The sequence below is a fragment of the Macaca thibetana genome, chromosome 7 (assembly GCF_024542745.1).
Source record: "Macaca thibetana thibetana isolate TM-01 chromosome 7, ASM2454274v1, whole genome shotgun sequence".
NCBI classification, from domain to species: domain Eukaryota; kingdom Metazoa; phylum Chordata; class Mammalia; order Primates; family Cercopithecidae; genus Macaca; species Macaca thibetana.
In genome coordinates, this window is record NC_065584.1 from 64,308,621 (window position 1) to 64,326,220 (window position 17,600).

Consider the following 17,600-nt stretch of genomic DNA (forward strand, 5'->3'; position numbering starts at 1 on the left):
CCCTGCAACTGGCAAGCCACTTTTTGCTGAGAGCATTTCTGTCACTTAATAAATTTGACTCTGCCTGACTCACTCTCTGGTGTCTGCCTGCCTTATTCTTCTTGGTCTTGGAACAAGAACCTGGAGTTTGCCAGTTGTGAGTGTAACCAAAATCAGGAGTGAAAAAGTTGCAGCAACATCCATTAATTTCAGTTGTTGGTGTTTCCCAGGTTACTTCCAATATGTTCTTTTTCTTATTATACTTAACATTTATATAATTATGTAAAGTGATTAAATGAAATATGCTTTGGCTTCATATCATCCTTAGTGAAAATATCAAGGTACAATACACACAAAGGGCATAATTTATTTTTAATACTAGTAGAAGATTACTCAAAAATTTATATTTCAGATAATCTTTTAATAATGCCAAATGTTGTATCTCATTGCTACTTTTGATATTTCAATTTAGATTGCCATTATTTTTATACCAAAATATGGTTGAGAAGAACACTTTAAAGAGGAGCAATACAACTGTATTAATTTTTTTGCTTCTTTTTATCAGTATCATCATTACATTGAGGCCTCAGTTTCTAAACAAGAATCATTGAAAACTACTCATCTATTATATAAGGCCAAATTTCAGTATTGTAGACAATGGAACCTATAGTCAATTGAAGCAGCCTTAGTGAGAGAAAAGAAGCATGATAAATTTCCACTGCAATTGTCTATCTTGTAGATCTCTCACTTTACTGTTATTTCATTTCAAATGTTAGTATGGCCGTGGATTCACCTGCTACTATCAATTAATACATTACTCATTTATAAAGTTATTGCCTTTCTTATTCCCTAGATAAAAAGATAACTATAAATAAGATTTTTAACAATTTATTTTTAATCCTTAACAAATCATCTTGAGCACTCTACTCTGGAGACCGTTGATACAGCAGGTTGAACTCTTTCATTTATCAGAATATTTTTACAATTTTATTTTTATTCAGCCTTCCTCTCTGCCTTCTTTTCATGTTTAAGAACTGAGGGTAAATATCAACTCGGTAGATGAACTTGTGTGACGACACTAAGTCTGGGTCTTCCAGTTTTGCTGTGATTTTCATAACACCTTGTTTACTTGTCATCACATTTCAAAATCCCAAATTATTCATTTTTTAAATTTTTACCCATACTTTGTCTTTCTAATTAGATTACATAATATGTGAAGACTAAAACCATGTTTAGTTTATCAACTTTTGTGTCCATAGGACGTAGGTCAATGCTTGCCACATGGAAAACATTTATTACCTATTTATTGGACATAAATAATTGAACAAAAACCTTATTCCCACTGGGAGTACACTCAAATTTCTTAAATTAGCTAAATACTCAATGACATAATGGCTGGATTTTTAAAATGAAATTTGACCTTCCTTATGGTCTAAGTAAAATTTGTGATATAGATGAGAAATGACCCAATTTTCTTTAATTAGAGCTCGTCTATAAAATTATTTATGGGGCAATTGTATATGCAATACCCTATAGTTATCTTTAACAAAAAGCATAACACACTTTATATTTTTCAAATAACCTTCTTTTTTTTTTCTATAAGAATGATTTATTAGGCAAAACCACATACTATGAAAATACTTTAAAATGCAAAGAGTTGTGAGGTAAAGACATGAAGAACAAGTGCATAGGGAGACATGGCTATCCCAGAACACACTGTAAGTAAATAGAGAATCCCCATACTCCTACTATTTACCCAGTAACAGAAGGATCTAGGCTACCTCCTCCTCAGCACACTCCTCAAACTCTGTCTCCTCCTCAAGTGTGGCATCCTGGTAGTACTCGTGGTACTCAGACACAAGGCTGTTCATGCTCTTCTTGGCCTCGGTGAACTCCATCTTATCCATGCCGTCACTCATATAGCAATGCAGGAAGGCCTTGCACCTGAACATGGCTATGAACTGCTGCGAGATGTGCCTGAACAGCCACTGGATGGTCATGTTATTGCTGATGAAGGTATCAGACATTTTTAGCCCCTGGGGTGGGATGTCACAGACAGCTGTTTTCACATCGTTGGGGGCCAATGAGCAAAGTAGATACTGTTTTTGTTTTGAACATTGAGCATTTGCTCATCCACCTCCCATGTGTACATGTGGCCTCTGAAAATGGCAGGCACTGTTAGGGAGGAGGGTCATAAGCAGCTATCATATTCTTGACGTCAAACATCAGCTGAGTGAGCTCAGCCATGGTCAGGGTACTGCTGACTGCCCCGATGGTCAGTGGGGCAAAGCCGGGCATGAAAAAGTGCAGGTAGGGGAATGGGACGATGTTCATGGCCAACTTCTTCAGGTCAGCATTCAGCTGGCCTAGGAAGCGCAGGCAGGTGGTGAACCCATTTATGGTGGCAGATACCAGGTGGTTTAGGTCACTGTAGGTGGGTATGGGCAGCTTGAGGGTTCTGAAGCAGGTGTCATAGAAAGCTTCATTATCAATGCAAAATGTCTCATCTGCATTTGCCATGAGACTTAGAGAGTGGCATTGTGGGGCTCTAGCATGGTGTCTGACACCTTGGGTGAGAGCAGAATGCTGAGTGTGCTTATGATCCTATTTAAATGCTCTGAAAAACTATGATGAATTTACTTGTATAATCAGAATTCAGAGAGAAAATTAAGAAAGCTGTTTTGTTTTCAACAGAAAGAAAAGTAAAATAAATGAAAAAAGGGAAAAAGGCATTTTTAAACCACCTTTGAAATGTTCTTTGCTCTACGTCGAAATTCTTGTTTTGAGATTACTTAATGACTGATATTTATTGTTTCTTTGGCTTTCATTAATATTGCTATTGTATGTGGGTAAACATTGTCTTGCTATCATATTAAAGAGTAGATAAAGATTACCAAGTATCTGCATTCTATAAACACAGATTTGTATACATAGTGCGTATATATGGAAGTGTAATTGCTCAGGGAACTTGTTAATTATAATTTATTTTTTATGAAGAATTAAGATAAATGTATTGTATCTGTGTTTACATCAAATACCTTGCTATATTTCATAACTGGCATTATTGATTTCAAAACCAAACAATTTTTTGGGGGGTAGAGCATCTCCTGTATATTGTAATATGTTTGGTAATAACACTGGGCCCTATCTGTCAGATGCCAGTAGCACTCTTACCCCAAAATGTGACAAGCCAAATTTTCACAGATATTGCCAAATGTGCACTGTGGGGCACAATTGTCTCTAGGTGACAATAGGGGTGTTAATCTATATCTATATTTGTATCTATCTCTGTGTATTCATCTATGTCTGTCTATATATCCATCCATTGGATAAAATTATAAATGTAGAAGCAGCTTACTTTCATTTATTTCTATTTTTAATTTGTCTCTATTTCTTTACTGTGTTCTATTAATTGTCGGTAAGTGGAGGTCAGCAAAATGTAAAGTTAAATTCCTCATGTCACAAATTTGCTCAGGTTTACTCATCTAGGTACACACTAAAATAAGTTTTGAGCACTAACTCTGCATAAGCCACCATTGTAAGTTACAAAGATACTTTAAATATTACTAAGAAGTAGTTGTTCCAGTCCAGGAGTTTTTAACATAGTGCAATTGTTGCTATCACTTGTCTTTCCAGCACCAGTCAAGGTGTATGTAGTCTAACAGAAAGATGAACATTTTAGACATATTTAGATCAATACATTTTAAACTTAGAATAAATGCCAGTACGTAGGGAAACTACCTGAGAAAATATAAAAATATAGCTTTACTTTTTCTGAATATTCGTAATAAAGAATTTAAAAGTTAGACTCCTTGAATATTATCCATGTTGCAATTGTGTTTGCATTGCCTCTGAAATGTGGATAGGCTATTCTACATACTGTAAGATCCACATGAGCAGAGACCACATCTGCAATGTAGTCTCAACATTTTAACTTCAAGATCTGAACCAGGCCTTATACATAGAATATCCTCAAAATTTCTTGAATGATTGAATGCATGGATGAGTGAATGAATAAATTAAAACAATATTCAACTTAAAAGAAACTGAACTGAAAAAGAAAGGAATATTTCTACAGCTCTTAGAAAATATAGTTAAAGATATAATTTCCTGTGAAAATTATTGAAATTCAAACAATTTCAAATCCCCCCAAAAATGTTTTTTTATCTGAGAAAAGATTTTATAAAAAAAGAATTAATGCAAAACAATTGGCAATTTTCTGTAAGTTTTATACAGCTATTTGACTTATACATGAAAGGCTCATAAATGATTTTTTAGTGTACTGTGATATAGTGATTTTCACAAATGAAATAGTTATTATAAAATGTCAGAATTTTTACTAATTTTGTAGTTTTATTATAATTGATGAATAATATTTCCCTCTTATTGTTTTACCCTTTTAAAAAATATAGTATTTTCATTTGCCAATTTTCATGGGGCTAAAAATACAAAATTCAGCTACTGTATCATTCGTAGTCATCAGCTCTATCATCCTCAAAACCAAATTTTATACCAAATGATTAAAAATTTATTGTTGAATAAATAAATTCCTTCCAAACAGAACTAAACTATGTTGAAATGAATTATTTCTTATGCTTCCTTGTTCCTGGAAAATTTACATTAAGTAGATTTTTACTTCTTCTTACTACCCAAATTCCTTCCATTCTTCTCAGCTTCTATTTCAGCATACTCAGTTTATTAACTTCAGCTTGAAATTAATATGTTAGATTGCTTAATTTGGATATTTCTTGCTTTTTTTCCTTGTACTTGAGCATATTCATGGTTCTTAGCTCTTCCACTGGGAAACATCAATCTAAGGTCTTATTATTTGAACATTGCAATATCGGTGCAATATTCTGGTCACTTCAGAAGTCAGTTTAAAACTGACTTCACATTTCAATCATTATATTTCAGTATCTCTGCATTATATTGTTCACTTTAGAAGTCCGTTTACGACTTTTCCATTGAGAAAAATAAACTGTATTTTCAAGGAGTCAAATAGCCAAAAAGGTAAAACAGCTATAGCTGAAAAGTAATGGAGATAAATAGTCCTTTACATTTTATTCTGTGTAAAAGTGTTCATTCAATTAATTAGAAAAAAAAATCAATGTTTACAACATATCAGGATATAGATACAATTTAACTGATTTTATTCCAAATTACAAAGTCTAAAAATATTGTCATTGTTGCAATTTACCACTAATGAAATAACACATTTTTTACTTTTTTTTTTTTCTATTTTCCCCTTTCCTCCTTTCTTTTCTCTTTTTCTCTGAGTGTATTACCTCATGGGATCACATCCTATAGACATTTGCCACAAGAAAACACCCGTTGTAAAGGACTGCTTCCTCTTGTTGCCTGCAGTTCCAACACATGTTGAGTTTGTCTGCAGCGTTAAAGCACTTTGTTAAAAAACATTTAGGACTTTCTTGTGGGCTTCAATAATTTCTTATATAAAAGACTTACTATACTATACTTCAGAGAAATCAGAAAATGAAGCAAATGCATTTAAACCACTTAGCAAGAGTCAGGTTCCTCCCAGCCCTATCACTATGGCCTAAACCAATAGAAATTCATTTCTCACTCTCAAAATGTCTGATGCAATTCTTGTGCCCTTCCTTGATTTATAACTGGATAGTCTGGACCATTTGTGTCTTAAAGGTAGTGTTCCACTAGGAAATAGACAGGGATGAGACATGCACATATTACTTCAACTTAGATGTAACTGGTCACAGTTAAGCCCATGGTTCCAAAACTTCTACAAAGATGACTGAAATACACAGCAATAGCATATCAAATATTTGGCTTGGACTGTCAATGCCATATAGGGTTACCAAATTATGAATAAAATTTATGTATTAGCAAATTTAAAATTGGTTTTAAACTGACAGTAAAGTAAAATAGCATTGTTTTAAAGAAAATATTGATCTCATTTGTATATGTGTTTGTGTATGTAATACAAGGATGCTACTATCATGATGTTTCTCAAAGTTCTTTGGGATCAAGTTTACTTTCAGCTTATTGCACACTTATCCTTATTACGTGACCAAAATCACCAAGATGGTAGAGAAAGGAACAAAGTAATAGAAAGAAAAGTATGAATGCCAACTAGATTTTAAGAAAGTTTATTCAAACTGTTATATGACATTTGCTTTTCATCCCACTGTTCACTGTCTTGTCACATGACCAAATCAAGAAGCAAAAGGGTTTTGCAAACATTGTTAGCTATAATTTCTATAATTATGTACAGGTAGAAATAGAAACATAGGAAAAAAGCAATCTCCATCACTATTAATCATAAAGTAGTAGAAAATGCAGGATCAAATTTTAAGAGGCAGGAAAATCAAGATATAAAGTTTTAATTTCTGAAAAGTATGAAACTTATTATAAGATATTCATTAACAAAAAGAATTTTCATATACTATGCAAACAACTAAAGATGTTTATTCCTTGTATTTTCTTCTGTGAATGGACCTATGTTTTTCTTTGAGTGAGCTGATAAGTGGTATACATACTTAGAATTCATTAATTATTTTCTCTTAATCTTGAAATTATCAATTTCATCTATGTTTGTATTTCATTTTACTTCTGCATTTTATTTTCTGTACTTACTCTTTAAAATAGGGAAATACTTATATAATGGCAATCTTTCATATGTTTGTATAAATCTGTTTTTTGAAAATAGTACTGCTTTTAAAATAACATTACAATTCAAAACCATTTGAATGTCAAGTTCTTCTTTTAAATAATGAATGAAAATATTTTTAGTTGTTGTTAAAAGGTTACATTTCTGTAAGAGAATAAATAATGTTGATTAGCAGTCCTTTGTTTTACAAACATATGACAGATTGATTACAGAAAATTCACGTAAAAACCTGCTATTTTTGTTATTATAGTTGAAATTATGACAGAAATCCTATTTTGTTGCTTTATTTTCAAAGGACAGTAAGTCCAGAAAGTCATAAAATTTGTCAAAGTTGTAAAGTGACATGTGAATGTAGAAATTCTCTTGCCATTACCTAGCACTTATCTGAACCAAGAAAAGATTTAAGCACAAAAACAATAGAGAAAACATAAATGATGATGATGGTAGTAAATACATGGAGCATTTAATTTCCTTTAGGCACTGTGCTAAGCATGTAAAATATATCAATTATTTTAACACATTGCATATGGTGGGGAAATTAAGACTTCTGTTTATGTATGTTATATTAAAGCATATATAAGTAATTTTTTCAAATCCCACAGCTAATAATCAAGAAAAAAAATGAATATGTTTGAAGACCAGCTTAGAAAATATGGTGAGATCCCATCTCTATGAAAAATTAAAAAAATAGCCAGCTACTAAGCAGGGCGGGGCAGGAAGATCACTTGAGCCCAGGATTTCGAGCCAGCAGTGAGAAATGATTGCACCACTGCACTTCAGTCTAGGCAACAAAGCCAGAGCCCCATCTCTAACGTGTATGTCTGAATAAGTTTCAGAACACAATGATACTATCTAAGAGACAATAAAAGACCAGAATATGAAATGCACATAAGTTGGGAAAATGGTTCAAAATGTGTACAGCAAAACAAGTGTTTGAGTGTTTGTGCTTGTATGCACATATGGTAAAACTTTTAATTTATTATTATTATTACTATTATTGTTTTCTGAGACAGAGTCTTGCTCTGTCACCCACAGCTGGAGTGCAATGGTGCGATCTTAACTCCCTGCAACCTTCGTCTCCTGGGTTCAAGCAATTCTCCTACTTTAACCTCCCAAGTACCTGGGATTACAGGCACGTGCCACCATGCCTGGCTAATTTTTGTATTTTTAGTAGAGACGGGGTTTCACCATGTTGGCCAGGCTGGTCTCAAGAAACTTTTATTTTAATATTCAAAAATATCATTAAGAATATAAAAAACAATAATTACTTTGGAAAAAAAAAGAATTGTATGACAAAAAGAGTGTGATATAAAACAGTTTTAACAAAAAAGTGAAGTTTACCAAATATGTGAAAAGTTTAATTCTCAGAGAAATAAAAAGAGTAAAAATAAGTGAAATTTAAAAATGTTATTGTTAATAAAAAAGTAAATAAAAATAAGATCTTAAAATGTTAATACAGTAAAATAAAAATAAACAATAGTAATAGATATGATCAGAGACTGGCAACTTCACATACTGCTGGAAGTAAACTGGCTGACAAATCTAGCGACTACATTAATTACATTGATTATTAATTTTGTATTCTAGGAATTTAATGTATATAATAACTAAACAGAAACAAAAATATAAATAATTTTAATTAGCATGTTAATTATAATAATTATATATAATCTTTTACTTATTCAAAAACACACTAATAAAATTAAGCTTTATTTAAACAATTGATATATAGTATTTCACTTTACCTTTAATAATATCTAAAAATGTTCTAAATCACAAGTGTTCTAAACCACATATTAATATAAAAAGATAATCTTTCAGTTAAGATATCAAAATAAGCCATGTGATTCACACACCGCTGGCTAAGTCATAAATAACTAAATGATAGCTAGACATGGAGATAGACATAGATATAGTTAGATAGATAGATATCTAAAGGTTTCTTTTCTTTAAATATGAATCTAGTCCATTGACACTGAATATATGCTATGGTTTATCCTCCTACCAGATGAATCACAAAAAACACATAATACAAATATATGTCCAGAAGAAAAGAAGGCTGCATATGCAAGTAAAAACCATACCTTCCAAGAAAAATAGAGTTCCTAGAAAATAATTTAAGAAGACCCACACTATTAGTAATTGTCCCTTGCATTCGACGATTGAAACATTGTTAATATTACTTATTACAATTTTTTAAATAAGTTATATATTTCCATAAATATTTCCATTGTCTATCTCTATATTCTGCAATTGACTGTATAAAATATATACACATTTTATGTATAGTTATGTGGGAATGTATACGTACATGTACATGCATATGCTCTAGTTTGACTTTCTTTTTATCCCAATAGTGCAACCCTCATCAAGCGTGCTTGATATTCTTTTCAAATAATTCTTTTTTTTTTAAGTTAAATATATCATGGCTCCTCATATGTTTCAGTATGTCTTTTGTCTTTATTCATGAAAACCTGTGATTTGTAGCCAGCTTCACTAACGAACACCTGTATCTGGTTCTCCTTTTCTTCCTATGCAAAAGGGAAACTTCTCAGCCCTATTACAGTTAGATAGAGCTAATTCATTTTTCTCTGGACAAGGAAATGTATTGGAAGTGCTGCATGTCTTTCGGAGGGTAAAACTATAAAACTCCCTGTGAATAGTCCAGTTCCTTTCTTCTCCATCTTTTATAAGTATGGAGACCATATGTGATGGCTGAACTATTATCAACATAACATGCACGGTATGTAATGCTATGGGACTATTTTCTTTGCCAACTGTCCTAGAATTGCAGTCATGTTTAATTATTTTTAAACACTCACATTAATGGAAAGTCAAGTTCTGTCAAAATTATCTTACCAATATTCCTTACGTTTCCCCTCCTTTTCTCTTCCAGAGGTACTGATCAGATTATTGAAATTATTACTCGCTTTCCAGTAGACTCCTCACTATTCAATTCTTGCAATATATGACTGTGAAAATAAAATTTCTAGACATTGATGTTGAGGTATTTGTCTCATGCTAAAAAACATTTTTATGGCTTCCCGTTGATTATAATATACAACTCAAATTCCCAAGTATTCATGACCATCTCTTCATGGCCCCAGTCTACATTTCTAATCTTATAATAGCTCACTCCCCACAAGCCCAGCTACTATAATCTTTATTTTAACTACACAAGAACTGCTTTATATTCTATGGAATTGCTGTGCACTAATACAATTTCAAGCCTTGCTATTTTCTTACCCAGTATGCTCCTGCTTCTTTGATTTACCAGTTATAACTCTCACAGTCACTCATATGTCACTTTCTCTGTTAAGTTTTCAAGGCTCCAACTCCCACTCCAAAAATTAATTTACATAAATTTCCAGCAGTCCACAAATTTAGGAGATGTACATGGTCAAAAGGATAATAAAGCACAGAATTTCATTTTTAGTTTATTTTGAAAGATAAAATGAAGTTCTAAATTATTTTTAATAATGTGATGCAATAATTATTAGAACAAACAATTTCATGTACAAATTCAATGTGTAAAAAGATACAGAGTGAACAAATTGCAACAAAATGAAAGCTATGCCTGGGCCCTTAGTAGAAGGATAAAATAATTTGACTTGTGTTTATAGCATAGAGGATGTTTTATCATAATCTCCAGCATTTTATCACAAAAATAAGTGAAACATTGAAAAATTTAAACTACAATTATTCATTCACTTTCAGGAAAATATTGTCAGATAATACTCCATATAATATAAACAACTGTGAATGAGGGTAATAAATCTTCATCCTTGTAAGGAATTCTCACGATATTAAAAGCTGATAGATTAAAATAATATAAATATTTCACTTGTCTTTAAAAATCATTTCAGATCCTGTGATCAAGATATGGGATGTGGCATACAATATAAAATAATAATGCTATGCGGATGAACAAAATTTGGTGTAATTCCTAGTTTGGCAGCTGTTTCTTTTGGTCTCTCTGATCTTATTTTTGTTTAAATCTGACTATCATGAGGTAACCAGTAACTATACCTATCTGTTGTTTTTGTTTTATAAAGCACCACATTTCATTTATATAACGCAGCAGTGAGTCTAGCTAGCTACTTCAAGTATCTCTGGTTTTACAATTTTTTTTTTTTTTTTTTTTTACTTCAGAAGGCTTCTTTGGTGCTATTCCATCTCAGAAGTCCTTGCAATCTTTATAATGTTTTCAAGGAAGAAACAAACAAACAAACTCAAAAAACGTTGAATACATTTAAGAAAAATGCTTATTCTTAAAAGAATGCAGACTTTTGAATTTGGTTTGTCTTTAAAAATAAGATGAGTTCTTTTTGATATAATAACCTGACTACAAAATTGAATGTAGGTTTATATTGTTGTAAAAAAAATAACTTAAAATGCCTTGTCACTTCTAAGATAATGAAAGGAAAGTTCATGGAAAAGTTTTCTAAAATAAAAAAATCTTTAACAGTTTGCATTTCTCACAGGTACACTCAATGGCGCTCTCTCAAGTATTGCTTTGTCTTAATGTTTGTATACTGGTGAAAATCGTTCTTTTTAGAGGAACTTGTTTTGTCCCCATTGAGCAAGTTTGCCACAGTGAAATAGGTGCAGATAATTGTAATGTAGCACAAGAATCCCTGTCCAATTTGTGGATTTAAGATAATTACATAATTAATGCAGAATCTTAGCTTATTAAAATTTAAAAGATAGTGGGGAAGGTGAATAGAAATGCCAACATTTCAAAAGTTGCTCCCTATATTTATTTTTTTGTACCTTAACTTATATAAAAAAAAGTCCTTAGTTTACAATTAATTTCAAAAACAAACATCAATACATGAAAATGTATATTAACAAGAAAATATGCATGCTGTTCAATTAGTACATATAAAATGAGATACCAGAGAGAAGATATTATAACCTATTTGAATACTACACTGAGGTTTAATACCTCTATAAGTACTAAAGCTTTTAAGTCATCCATAATTTATTTTCAACAAAGACATTTCTGTGTAATTTCATTCCACTATTGCAAACTATAAATGTTCATTTCTACCAAGAAGGTAATGTCATTTATTATTTCTGTAAGTGAAAGAGTATGCTTGATGTCATCTAGGAAATAGATAAGTAAAGGTAGTGCTTTCATGGCACGCTGGTCCTGCATGTTCCCTTTTGAAATAACACCCTTCTTTCCTAAGTTTCAAAGTACTTGACATGATACTCAAAATTTGCAGTGTGGAACACCATTTTATTTTATTTTTTTTTTTTGTTTTATTATTTTTTTGAGACGGAGTCTTGCTCTGTCACCCAGGCTGGAGTGCAGCGGCACGATCTCGGCTCACTGCAAGCTCCGCCTCCCAGGTTCACGCCATTCTCCTGTCTCAGCCTCCCTTGTAGCTGGGACTACAGGTGCCCGTCACCGCGCCCGGCTAATTTTTGTATTTTTAGTAGAGACGGGTTTTCACCATGTTAGCCAGGATGGTCTTGATCTCCTGACCTCATGCCGCCCGCCTCGGCCTCCCAAAGTGCTGTGATTACAGGCGTGAGCCACCGCGCCCTAACACCATTTTATTTTTTATTCTCATAACCTATAATCACTCTACATTGTGCTTGATTCAAAAACAGTGTTGCAATTACGTTATTCAGGTAAGCCAAAATATATTGAACATCTACTATGCTTGCCAGTCGTGTGGATCAAAATAATATATTGTTATCCATTAGAGAGACGTAATTTAACAGGGAGACTGACATCTACTCAAATTATAACTATAAAATTGTATATGTTATAATAAAAATATATTAAAACGGTATAAATGTGAAAAAAAAAAAAACTTAAACTTCCTGTGGGAGTTTATGTCAGACTTTACAAAAGAAATGGGTTTTGAGTTGCGTATTGAAGTGGAAATTCATGAAGAGCACGAACAGCTGCTTTATCAAGTTGGAATCCCTATGAAGGAGAGATGCTTATACAATGGCTTGACCTTATCAAAGAAATTTCCTTACTGCTGTAATATTAATTGCATTAAGTGGCACATTTTTAAAGAATAGACTGAAAGGGCAGGGAGCTAACTGCAAGGCCAAACCTCCTAGCCCCCTCCTCTTCCATAAATTAAAAAAAAAAAAAAAAATTAGTCTGGATAGGTAAACTAAAACAAACATACCTATTAATCATTCAATTAAACTTTGTGGTTTGTGAACACTGTTACATTTGACTTCTACTACTCTTATCCTGGCCAAACTGCCCCTGTAACATATAAAGTTTGTTTCTATCTCAATAATTTGCATTCATACTCTCTGTACCTGTTCGGTTCTTACATCTGATAGTCATGTGTCTGGCTCTTAATCACCATTAAGGTTTCTCTTGCCAAATATCTTCTGTAGTTTTCCACAGGCAAGCATACACTATTGTATTCATGGTTTGTGTTTTCTTAAGAGTCTCTTACCAACAAATCAATTTTATTCATTTGTGAAATTTTGTATTGTCCACATCTTTGTCCTAAGTGTAGGGAGAAGCATATGCTTAGCGTCAGTAGGTGATTAGTTTACATCATTGTCATGTATATTAGACAGTCAGAAGTTTCTGTTGATGACATCTTCGACAGAATAAATCAATTTTTTCAATTAAATTTTTAAGGTTCATGTAAAGATAAGTATATTGTTCCTTAACCTAATGAGAATAAATTTAAAATAAAAAATATTTTACTTTTAATCTTTTAAAATTACTTTTCAATTCCTAAAGCAATATACTCGAGTTAATGACTTACTGCTACTAAAATTAATAATAGAATATATTACTATTTAAATGATAGTGATGTAAAATGGATATTAATAAAATGTTTTAACATATTGCAAAAGCATTTTAATTCATTTTCAATGCCAATCAGAAATATAATTCTAACAAGCTTTATGTTTCCAAGAAGCACATCATAAATTTTAATATTATTATGTATGAGTAGTCAAGTCTGATATCATTTCACACATAAATAATTATAATCAGGAAATCAAAATTAAGAACAAAAATATATTCTCTTCCTTATGCCATTTTAAAGAATAAAATCAAGGAAAATATCATTTATTCCACATATGACCTTTCCTTCATTTATGAATATATATATTGCTTAAAAAGATATTAGGATTATTTACTATTATTTAAGATTTTTGTAAATTATCCTCTGCAATACATATTTACAAAAATTATGCTAAACATATTTTCCTGTAAAATCAGTGATTTTTTTTAATGATAAAAATATTAGAGGCTATATTTTCCTCCAGAGTGTTAGACTTAGCTGGTTAAATAAATACAATATTTGTATATCAACATGTCATATAAAAGTGTGAGAATAAATTTTAACAAGTATGCTTTGGAATATAAGAAAGTTTGTGAATTTAAAAATCTGTAAGGTTAACTTAACCAGGATCTGTGAAACACCGCAAATTAAAATCAGAAAAGAACCAGCTGAATGTGATGGTAATGATAAATAAATCCCATAGACTCAACATATTCCTGAAAACTAGGCTTTTTATAGTAGGCAATTTTACAATACATTTTTTTTTCTATCTGAAAGCAATGTAGGATTTGAGTGGGTCTCTTCCAAAAATCAGAATTCAAAATACTCTGATCAGCTCAACACTGTCCAGCTCATTCTCTCTGATCATAAGCGGGAAATTTATAACTGAAAGGTGAATTTTTTCTTATAGAATCCATCTGTTTTATCTATCACTTACTAAACAAAGAGTAGGCAATTATTCTCAACAAACCTGCTTTTCATTCTGCATATCTCATCATAGGGTTTTGAAGTCAAGATATCTAAATGTTGTGAAAGACCATGACATTATCTCATCCATTTCTTTGCCTTAAATCAATACTCATTTAAATCCATTCCAAGAAAAACAAAAACAGACATTGTCACATGTCTACTCACTGGCAATATCCCTTATTATTCCTTATCATGATTCATTTTTCCTGCTTTATGAACAAAATTCGTCACCCAAGTGTCTGATATTTTCTTCTATTTTTCCTAGTTAAGAAAATCCCTATTGTACTCCCCTTTGTAGAAACACTGTGAAAAGTAATGAACCACATCATTTATCTTGTTTTAATTTATCACCAAGGTTGTTCACACATATAACAACAACTATAGTCACCAAGATTTCACATCATGGGTCCAATGTGCTAGTTATAGAAACATTTATAAAAGAAATGAAAGATAATTAGAATAATAGTTAATGTTTACATAAGTAGCCTTGTAATAGAAATTTTTTCTCTTGCATTGATTCATTGGGCAATTTGATAATTGAATTAATAACCTTAGTAACATTGTTTCTCTATGCACTGGTCCTATTGTTTAGAAAAAAAATCTTAAATAAATTTTAAAATTAAAAATAGACAAATGAACAAAGTATGGCCTATCATTTTTTTCAAATATCAGAATAAAATGCTTAATGTATTATCACAATATAAGTTAATATTTTTCTTTATAAAGTGTATATAATTGTTTAATATTTACTAAACATCATTATTTATAACAGCATCAAACAAAAGGCATATCTTGGAGATATTGTGGGTTTGGTTCTAGACCACTGCAATTTATGTGGTTTGGCTCTGTGTCCCCACCCAAATTTCGTCTCGATTTGTAGTCCCCATAATCCCCAATGATCAAGTAAGAGACCTGGTGGGAGGTGACAGGATCATGGGGGCAGCTTACCCCATGTTGTTCTCAGGATAGTTAGTTCTTACGAGATCTCATGGTTTTTTAAGTGTTTGATAATTCCTTCTTCAAATGCTCTCTCTCTTTCACCTGCTGCCATGTAAGATGTGCCTACTTCCATTTTTGTCATGATTGTAAGTTTCCTGAGGCCTCATCATGCATGCAGAACTGAGTAAATTAAGCCTCTTTTCTTTATAAATTACCCAATCTTGAGCAGTTCCTTATAGCAATGTGAGAATGAACAAATATAGTAAATTGGTACCAGTAGAGTGGTGTACTGCTAGATAGATAGCCTGAAAATGTGGGAGCGACTTTGGAACAGGGTAATGGGCAGAGATGAGAAATGTTTGGAGGGCTCAGAAGAAGAGAGGAAAATGTAGAAACTTTGGAACTATCTAGAGACTTGTTGAATGGTTTTGACCAAAATGCTGATAGTGATGTGGACAATAAAGTCCAGGCTGAGGTGGTTTCAGAGGAAGATGAGAAACTATTGGAAACTGGAGTAAATATTACTCTTGCTGTGTTTTAGCAAAGAGACTGGCAGCATATTGTCTCTGCCCTAGAGATCTGTGGAAGTTTGAACTTGAGAAGATAATTTAGGGTATCTGGTGGAAGAAATTTCTAAGCAGCAAAATGTTCAAGAGGTGTCAGAGTGTAAAAGTTTGGTAAATTTGCAACCTGAACACGTGGTAGAAAAGAAAAACCCATTTTCTGGGGAGAAATTCAAGCTGGCTATAGAAATTTGCTTAAGTAATGAGGAGTCAAATGTTATATTCACCAAGAAAATGGGGAAAATGTCTCCAGAGTATGTTAGAGGTCTTCAGAGTAGTACTGCCCATCACAAACCTGGAGGCCTGGAAGAAAAAAAATTGTTTCATAGGCCAGGCCTAGGACCTTGCTGCTGTGTGCAGCCTTGCATCCCAGCCAATCCAGATTCAGCCATAGCTATAAGGGCCCAAGATACAGCTTGGGCTGTTGCTTCAGATGGTGCAAGCCCCAAACCCTGGTGGCTTCCATGTGGTATTTGGTCTTCAGGTGCAGAGGAGTCAAGAATTGAGGTTTGGGAACCTTTGCCTTGATTTCAGGAGAGGTATACAAATACCTGGATGGCCAGGCAGAAGTCTGCTGCAGAGGTGGAGCCCTTAAGGAGAACCTCTGCTAGGGCAGTACAGAAGGGAAATGTGGGGTCAGAGTCCCCACATGGAGTCCCCTATGGAGCACTTCTTAGTGGAGATGGAAGAAGAGGGTCTCTGTCCTCCAGACCCCAGAATTGTAGATCCACAAACAGCTTACACCATACACTTGGAAAAGTTGCAGGAACTCAAAGCCAGCCTGTGAAGAAGGCAGCTGCAGTGGCTATACACTGCAAGGCCACAGAGCTAAAACTGCCCAAGGCTCTGGGAGCCCACCTCTTGCATCAGCGTGCCCTCAAATGTAAGACAGTGAGTAAAAGGAGATCATTTTGAAGCTTTAAGATTTAATGGCTGCCATATTGGGTTTTGGACTTGCATAAGGTCTGTAACCCCTTTGTTTTGGCCAATTTCTCCCTTTTGGCATGTGTATTACTCCATTTTCACACCGCCGATAAAGACATACCTGAGACTGTGTAATTTATAAAGAAAAAGAGGTTTAATGGACTCCCAGTTCCACATGGCTGGGAAGGCCTCACAATCAAGACAGAAGGTAAAAGGTACATCTTAGGTGGTCAGGCAAGAGAGAATGTGAACCAAGTGAAAGGGTTTTCCTCTTACAAAGCCATGAAATCTCGTTAGGCCTATTCACTACCATGAGAACAGTGTGGGAAAATCCGCTTTCATGATTCAATTATCTCCCACTGGGTATCTCTCACAACATGTGGCAATTTTGTGAGCTACAATTCAAGATAAGATTTTTGTGGGGGCACAGCCAGAAAATGTCAGAATGGAAGTTCTTACCTAATGCCCATACCCCCAATGTACCTTATAAGTACCTAACTTGCTTTTGATTTTACAGGCTCCTACACAGAAGAGACTTGCCTTACCTCAGATGAGACTTTTGACTTGGACTTTGGGTTAATACTGGAATGAGTTAAGACTTTGTGGGACTGTTGAGAAGGCATGATTGGTTTTAAAATTTTAAAAAGATGTGAGATTTTAGAGGGGCCAGGAGCAGAATGATACAGTTTGGTTCTGTGTCCTCACCCAAATCTCACCTTAAATTTTAATCCCCATAATCCCCACATGTTGAGGGAGGGACCTGGTGGGAGGTGATTGAATTACAGGAATAGTTTC

The 17,600-nt window shown here is 33.2% G+C and overlaps 1 pseudogene; it reads right to left on the reverse strand.

Annotated features, from left to right (window-relative positions):
• Positions 1-1,751: 1,751 nt before the first annotated feature.
• LOC126959151 (tubulin beta chain-like) lies at positions 1,752-17,275 on the reverse strand (annotated as a pseudogene).
• Between the last annotated feature and the right edge of the window lie 325 nt (positions 17,276-17,600).